Here is a 9,316-nt window from a genome sequence, read left to right on the forward strand (position 1 = left end):
GCACGGCGCACTTCTTCCGTTAACTTGAATTTACGTCGCTTCTGGGTCCACCCAACGACGCAGCGCCGCAGCTTCATTCCAGCAGCAACCAACCAGAATTATCCGGTTTGACCGAATTTCGGTCCTTTGACCCAGTTTTGACCACTTTGACCAAGAAGGTGTTCTTGGGTCACATGTTCGGGTTTCGGGTTTTTAATATTCGCTTCAAGGAGTTGATTCGGGATCTCGGGTTTCGTGAACAATTGTCAACTAGTGTGATGGTTCATCATTACATCGTGTGAAGCTTAGGTCTTTCGTCAAAGTGTATGTATCCACGAACACACTATGGTTTGTTTAATTGTTTTAATGAATTGCAGTTGGATCACTGGCGTGATTTTAATCGGTTTAAAATATTGTATGTGATTCCGCTGCTAATTAATATGAGATATTAATTGATTTAATAAAATAAGATTTTATTTAAAATTAAATTGTACACCGATGATTCCCAACAGAAATAACAGACCTCAAACAAATAATTGTTGTTTTTTTTTCTTTTGAAAACCGGAGATTGCAGTTTCAATTATACTTCATTCCAAAACCGTTTCTAAATGTTTGTTATTCATCATATATTACCAAATTTTATTTTTTTGAGCTTACAGTTTCAATACTAAATTCATCAATAATTTGGTTAACAACAGTTTTGGCTTAAAAGTTAGGACCCAAATTTATTATTTTGGGCCAACCTAAATTAGTGGTGCACAAATCGGGTTTTTTTAAAAACCGGGTTTCGGGTAGGATCGGGTTCGGGTAGGATCGGGTTTTACAAAATCAGGTTTTTTTAAAAACCGGGTCGGGTCCGGGTCCGGGTTCTCTACCAAAAATGTATACCCTATACACACGGGTTCGGTTAGGGTTCGGGTCGGGTTTTATAAAACCCGGGTATTATAATACCCTATTTCCGGGTTCGGGTCCGGTTCGGGTATTCATCGGGTAGGGTTCGGGTATGCATCGGGTTGGGAAAAACCCGCACCGGGTATTAAAAAAACCCGACCGGAACTATGCTTATAAAATGTATCAAACATAACTCTCACACATAGACATCAAATCTATTGATAAACAGAGGCACAATTTATAAACAGAGGCACAATTTATAGTTCTTCATGTGGTTATTCTTGAACTTAATAAACAGAGGCACAATTTATTAAATACAAAAACTAATAATGATATTAAACAAACAAAGAAAATAGAAGGGCCAACATATATTGGCATATTTGTTTCCACTTGTAATGAAATATACTAAATAATTAAGTAGCGGTGGCAAATATTATTAGAAACCTAATAATTAAACAAGATTACATCAAAGTGCATACATAATTTTGTTAAATCATAAGAACTAGAAGTCTTAATGCATACATAATTAAACAAGATTACATCAAAATCGGGTTTTTTTAAAAACCGGTTCCGGGTATTTATAAAACCCGGTTCCGGGTTCGGGTTCGGGTATTTATAAAACCGGGTTTCGGGTATAAACCGGGTATAAAAAAACCCGGTTCCGGGTTCGGGTTTTAGATCAAATATGCATACCCGGTCCCTACCCTACGGGTAGGGTCGGGTTCGGGTTCGGGTATAAAAAAACCCAGGTTTTATAATACCCGGTTTCGGGTTTTTTTTTCGGGTCCGGGTCCGGGTTCGGGTTTTTTGTGCACCACTAGGCCGAAGCATTTCATACTAACCGAACCGAATTTGTACTTAAAATATAGGGAAATTTATTTTTGGGGAAAATTACTTTTTGAGTCTTGTGTTTTATAGTTTTAACCACTTTGTTCAAAATCAAAATGTTTAACGTCCTGAGTCCTTACAGCCACTTTTCTTAACCATTTGAGTTCAAAATTCTAACACCGTTAGAATTATTCTGTCAACTTTTGTTAAATGACCAAATTACCCCTGTACTTAAAAAAACAGTTTATTATTATTAAAACTACTATGTAATATATACATATCTATCTCTACATCTCTACAGATTTCACACACACTCTCTCTCTCTCTCTCGCTCTCTACCTAATATCTTTCTCTCTCTTACTTATCTTTCTCTTTCAACAAAACCACCACCACCACGATCACCTCCATCAGATCTGACGATGGTGGAGGTGCTGCAGTGTTGGTGGTGGTGTTGCGGTGCTGGTGAGGTGGTTGTGCAGTGGGGGAGGTGGTGCGGTGGTGCGGTGGTGATGGTTGTGGTACGGTGGTGATCGTGGTGGTGGTGGATTTGTTGAAAGAGAAAGAAAAGGAAAAGAGAGAAAGATATTAGGTAGAGAGAGAGTGTGTGGAATCTGTAGAGATGTAGAGAGAGATACGTATATATTACATAATAGTTTTAATAATAATAAATTGTTTTTTAAGTACAGGGGTAATTTGGTCATTTAACAAAAGTTGAAAGAATAATTCTAACAGTGTTAGAAATTTGGACTCAAATGGTTAAGAAAAGTGGCTATAGGGACTCAGGGTGTTAAACATTTTAATTTTGGACTCAAGTGGTTAAAACCTCTAAAACACAGGGACTCAAAAAGTAATTTTCCCTAAAATATAAAACATAAACCGAAGCCAATGTTTTTGGTTTGGCTTAAGCCTAACATATACACACCATGTTTTTATTTATATCTATTTGTTCCTAATCTCGATCAGTAGCGGAGATAGGCCATTAATTTAGGTGTATCCCAAAAAAATACCGTACAATCATGCTACAATAAAAAAACGATTATAAAAAAATTGTTTTGGGATTTGGGCTATGTTTATGAATTGGGCCTCTTTCAATTATATCATACTTAATTTGGGTTTAATTATTGTACAAGTTTGGTGTTGTAAAAAGTTTGAGCCTGTAAAAATTTGGAATTTTAATAAATTATAAGTATCCTATTTTTAGGGGTATCCCCGTATTTATTCAATGGTATCCTTTATATAAAACAAAAAAAAAACAAACAAACAAACAAAAACACTACGAAGACGGGGTTAAGTCGTAGCCGGTGATATCCCTACTTATCCTATACCTCCGCCATTGTTTTCGATGATATTGTGTAGGGTAGAAGGGACATCCATCTTGGACCCGTGGGAACGTATGAAGCCAATCAATAAGATGATTTCACCTTTTTTTTTTTTTTTTTTTTTTGAATAATTGAACTCACTCCAACTCATTTTAACCCTAAATTGATGGGGCAACCATTTTAGAAATTAGAACCCATTTAAACCCATGACATTCTTTAATTAATTAAGATTAAATGAAAGCTCCAATTTTTTTATCAACATTATTAGTTATTAACATTTTTTAATTATGATCGAGAATTAAATAAAACAATCAAATAAACTAAAAACATATTTTCATCTGTCATAGGGCGATCACTTTGGCAAGAAACTCAACACTAAAATGAGTTGAGTCAAGAAATTGATGAGTCGGGTATAAAATAAATTTATTCCATTTAAATAAAAAAAGGTGTTGAGTATTGTTTAGGTTGGTTTGTGAGAAAATGTTGAATAGATTTGTTTGGTTGTGTCTAAAATTAGAAAAGGATTATATATGTGTGAAAAATGTGATTTTCTTTTAAATTTGTGGTAATATTACCGTTTGCAACGTTCAAAATATTCCATCAAGCAACGGGCTTGTGAACTCACAATCGAAGCCATGTTGCCAACCCACAGGAGTTGCGATGATGTTTATGTGAAACATGTATGAACCCGCTAACCCATCTAATGGACCCCCGGGTACCCCTGGTGTTGATTTTTTCACATCCTAAAAAATCTATACATTATCTTTATCTAGATTTTAAAACTAACATATATTATTTTATTGATTTAACTTATAATTAAATGATCGATATAGAAGCCTCATAAATGAGTAAGGCATTTGTTGATAGGGTGCCAAGTGTTTGTTCCCTTTAGGAGACATGACCCATCCATCTTTACTCTTCTTTACAACCATCATTCCTACCTTTTGAAATGCAAGACAATAGGTGGCATTTTAGCCTGTGGTTTTCCTCCATGTGTCCCCTGTTTTAAAATAATACGTCCATTTCTCCTGTTACCCTATCCAAAGGAAATAAAAAAGGTTCATGTATATTAAACATTATTATTATTATTAATTAAATTATTAATTCATCCATCCATGCAACAGTTATTTAGTTAGCCTTTGCCATCGAATCACACCCTTGAATTAAAATATGTTCTTAAATAAACATTGATATCTACAATCTACGCATTTGCTTTAAATAAACATTGATATCTACAATTTACGCATTTGCTTTTATTATTTTCAAGTGATTCGTAAGTGATTTAAATTTGCCGTTAAAAAAATACGCATTTACTTGAAATTATATATATAAAAAAACATCGGTACAAATAGACGATCTCGGGTTCAAAGAGAACGGTTGCTTTTAGGAATGATCTGTTCATCTAACTATCAATTTAATAAGAGAATAAAGAGCAAGTAAAGTCAAAAAGTACGTCAATCTGCCAAATACTATACGCTAGGAAGAACTTAATTAAGGTAGTATTAAAATTCTCTTTTACGCATTGTGTTTTGCACTTTTTTTGTAATTGTCTTTTACACACTGCGTTTTATGAAGCGTGTATTGTCTTACAACACGTTTCCATCCACCACACACCACAATAACGTGCGGCAAGCAAAATACTAGTTGATAAATATAGTCCTCAACTTTATCGTGTATGAGTTATAAATTCTTTAAAAAAACTCAAACTGTTTAAGATTTTTTAATTATATGTTCTTTAAGGATCTGACATTTTAGTTTACTTACGAATTAGAGCGACAAAACGGTAGCTTATTCGAAACCTTTTTTCTTCTAGGATTTTAGGATTTTAATTTTTCATTTTTCGGCCTTTTACCATGCCGGGTCTGTTTTCTTTCGGATCGAGTCAAGGCAAATAAAAATGTTTTTGGTTTCCTTAGATATATGATATACGATTTGATTTGGTTCCTGACGACAGGCCAATGGGAAATCCCATTTCACCCGCTTTGGGCTACCTTCATGTGGGCCCAACAAGGCATAAGCCCAAACATCAGTTTGCCTTGCCCATTAAGGCTCTCTTCATGAGAAATGGACGGGAAACTAAAATCAGAGATTGCAGCCCGCAATTAATGGCTGATAAGAAGAGTATCTTGGCTGGCATCGTACTTCTCCAGCCGGAGCATTAAATGAAGCAGATAATCTAACCATTAGGGGTCAGACACGTTTCTGAGCCCCTCGAAGACTTCTTAAATCCGTCGGATCACCTTAACAAAATATCTCACATGGGAGATAAGGATTCGTGGTTATATAAGAAACCGAGGAAGACAATCAGAGGGCAGATTAACGGTATTACATTAAAAGCTCTCTCATTTACTTCTCCCTCATTTATTCCGACCAATATTCTTACACATTAAACACACACATACATTTATTGGGTATTACCAGGTAACGCGTCTTGTGGTCTCTCGGAGAAATTTTGAGCTAATTGATTTATTTTTTTTCAATGTTTTGTATACTAGCTTGTTGATTTCTGAAATTCGATTCCAATTGTTGAAATCGATCCGAGTTTTTCTTTTCAGTATCGGAGATGAGGCGAGATACAGTATCTTCAAGCCTTTCTCGTCCACCTTGTTGTTGAGAGAAATTTTGTGACTCGTTTCTTGGTTGTTGAAAGTTTGTTCGTTGGTTTAGGTTTGGTTGGTTACTACTATTGTCGGGTTCTCTCCAACCAAGGTTAGGGTGGTTACGCCATCCTTGGTTGTAGGTACCCGTTAGAGGACCCGACGGCCTAGGTCTGTTATCAATGTAGTTTACTGACTCTTGTTGATCATCTGTTTCTTTCATACAACTCCAACTTTCATGTGGCCCACCACACCCTTCATAAGCCATAACCGAGACCGTTTTTGTTATTTCTAACTTTTTGATTTTTGAAGACAGGGCCTCGATTGGGGCTTGTAAAGAAGTGCTTTCATCAACCTTATGGGTGCCCGGGGCAATAGATTTATTGCCTCGGGGAGTGTGCCACTGAAAATTGGTTTGAGCAATTTCCTCAATTTGATTGTATATTTCATGTGGGCGGCGATTACCTAAAAGTCCCCTGGAGCTAGAGTCAAGTGTTTGTCTTGTGTGTGGCAACAACCCATTATAGAAGGTGGATACTTGTTGCCATACCGCAAGACCGTGATGAGGACACTTTCGCAATAGCTCCTTGAACCTTTCCCAAGTTTCATATAAGGATTCCCCATCCTCTTGTGAACATGTATTAATTTCAGTCAATAATTTAGCCGTTTTAGCGGGAGGAAATATTTATATAGAAACTTTTGGGCTAGTTCATCCCACGTGTTTACCGAGCCAACTGGGAGGGCATTGAGCCAAGCCTTTGCTCGGTCCTTTAACGAAAATAGAAACATCCGAAGGCGGATGGTGTCGTTTGATGCTCCATTGATCCGGAAGGTATCACATATTTCTAAGAAATTGGTTATATGTAGATGGGGATCCTCGTCCGCAAGCCCATGGAAGGTTGCGGAGTTGTGAAGCATCTGTATCAAATGTGGCCGAAGTTCGAAGTTGTTAGCTTCGACATTCGGGGTGTTGATAGCGGCGCCGAGATTACCCACGGTTGGTCGTAGGTAATCCATGAGGGTACGTTGGTCCGCCATTGGAAGTGGGTCCCCTGAAACTTTCTCTTGGTTTTTAGCTTTAAGTCTTTTTCTGAGAAAGCGTTCGGGTTCTTCTAGAGGTTCTTTTATGTCTCTACTAGAACTGGAGCTCATACACTACGTAGAAAGGTCAAATGTGGTGCCTGGGTTCCAGGTCCTGCAATAAAAACAGAAAAGAATGTTGGTCAGAAAGTTCACCACGGCCCCGTGCTCAGTGAACACAGCCCGTGGTCGGAGATACAGTGATTGTTTTCCGGATCCCTGTTACTGGGAAGTTGGACACGGCCTCGTGCTGCACCGACACGGCCCCGTGCTCAACTCTCTGTAACTCGGAAAATAAAAACTGTCAGTGACACTACTGAGCACTGCCCGTGTCCGACCAGGCACGGCCCGTGCTGAGCTCTGCAGAGGCTGAAAAATAAAAAAATAAAAATCTTAAAAAAAATAAAAAAAATGAAAAAAAAATGATTAGGCCGCTGATTCCTAACTTTCTTAAAATCCTTGTGTCCCCGGCAACGGCACCAAAAACTTGATGCGTGTGAAGTGTTATATATATTAGGTGTATATTTTAAGCCCTTTTTACACTTTTTAGCCAAGTTTTAAATTTGTAAACACGATATTCACTAACACTAAACACACATATGGCAAGTGCACCCATCGTGGACGTAGTATAGTGTTGGTAAGATACTGAGGTCGTCCAAGGACACAAGAGCTTTTAGTACCGGTTTATCCTCAACGTCTAATCAAATCAAAATGTTAGAAAAAGGTTTTTAAACTAGGAAAATAAAACTAACTAAAATGCTGAAAAGTAAAATAAAAGTAAAAACAGATAGACAAGATGAATCACTTGGATCCGACTCGTGTGTAGTGTAACCTTTGCTTATTTTCGCACTTTTGCACTTGTTTAAGAGATCATCTTAGTTATTGTAGTAGGCCCCTCTTTTGAAGGCGACGTTACCCTCAACCCAGTAGTTTGAGTCAGCAAGGATACAATCCTAAAGGGTCGGATTATTGAAAGATAATTAATTAAGTTATTAATGCATAATGTGGTAGGCCCTTCTTTTGAAGGCGACGTTACCCTCAGCTAAGTAGTCTGAGTCAGCAGGGATACAGTCCTAAGTAGCCGGGTTAAAGTTTTAATAGTAGTTTAACTTATGAGGGGATCAAAGAGTTTGGACCCCCGCCATCTAATATCGTTGGGTATTGAAGGAGGTCCTACTAAATTTGACCCAGGTCCTTTGTAGGATCTATACACTGAACAATGGCAAGACTCTTACCAAACCGTTCCCTTAACCCCCGACCAGGTAGCCAACATACCTCCATATAGACCTTGGAGATATGAATGGTGAAAATCTTTTATTTTATATAGACAGTAAAATAATGCCAAGACACCACGGACAAATGATAAGGAAGAATCACCTTCAACATAAGAAACTAGTAATTAAAGTCATTAATACAAAACCAATTAAAAAGTGCAAAAGATTAAAAATAAAAAGTATTACACTAAACACTTGTCTTCACCAAGTGATGTAAGAGACTTAGGCAAACATGGCCTTTGATTGTCAAGAACTCTTACGGTCAATCTTGGATCCCGAGACGACTCACACACTCTATGATGGACAATGGATGATGGTGGTGGATGATGGTGTTGTGATGGTGGTGGGTGAAGTGTGAGAGAGGTGGTGTGCCAAGGGATGAGTTGCAAGAGCTCCAAGCACTCCTATTTATAGGCTGAACAGAAGCTCGGGCACGGCCCCGTGTCCGCTGGACACGGCCCCGTGTCCATCCTCCTCTCTTTCTTCATTAAATGCAGTTTGTCTGCATTAGTTGACCACGCCCCCCGTGTCCGCTGAGCACGACCCCGTGTGCAGAAGCATATCTGTACTATCAAGGCTTGCATGGATTCCGCGAATCTTATAGTTGACCACGGCCCCGTGCCCGCTGAGCACAACCCCGTGGTGGGCGATGGAAGCTTCTACCACTTTGTCTTTTCTGCTGACGCTTGGGCACGCCCCCGTGCTCACTGAGCACGGGGCGTGTTCAGGCTTCTGTCTTCTTGTTTTGCTTGGGAAGATGCTGTCGGGAGGTTGGGCATGCCACGTTTGTTCCTTTTCTTGTATTTATGTTAGATTTAGCTGTCTTTTTGCTTCTTTTGTCTATTTGAGCTCATTTAATCCTGAAAATACAAAAGGAAGACAAAAGCACACTTTTTCCAACATTAGTACTAAAAAGGATTAGTTTTTATGCCACAATTGATGTAATTTATATGTTGCATTTTGTGCACATCAAATACCCCACACTTGAATCTTTGCTTGTCCTCAAGCAAAACTCTTTATAATGTGGTTTTTTCACTCCCAAATGGAATGGGTAGAAGAGAAGGTTTTTGGGCTTGTCATAGAGTGTCGGAATTTTCAAGATTCTTTGTTTAAGTTTTATTTTTATTTATTTAGAATCCTATTCGTCATGATTTATTAAAAACGTTCCATAAGATAAATTACTTATTAGGGCATAATATGCCTTTTTAAAATTCTATTTATATACGAGTTCACATACCTCACGGGGGATCACTCAACACTCAGCCGAAGGTGTATTTTTAGTGAATCACTCGAGAGAGGCATGGAACTTACTCCTACCATAAGTTTACCAAGTAATCAATCCTCCTCC

At 38.0% G+C, this 9,316-nt stretch overlaps 1 non-coding gene across 1 annotated transcript; it reads left to right on the top strand.

Annotated features, from left to right (window-relative positions):
- Positions 1–6,168: 6,168 nt before the first annotated feature.
- LOC118484476 lies at positions 6,169–6,275 on the top strand. Its single transcript, XR_004873587.1, has one exon. It is a non-coding gene; the product is annotated as a small nucleolar RNA R71 (small nucleolar RNA).
- The last annotated feature ends 3,041 nt before the right edge of the window (positions 6,276–9,316 follow it).

This window comes from Helianthus annuus, chromosome 11 (genome assembly GCF_002127325.2).
Source record: "Helianthus annuus cultivar XRQ/B chromosome 11, HanXRQr2.0-SUNRISE, whole genome shotgun sequence".
Classification (NCBI taxonomy): Eukaryota; Viridiplantae; Streptophyta; class Magnoliopsida; order Asterales; family Asteraceae; genus Helianthus; species Helianthus annuus.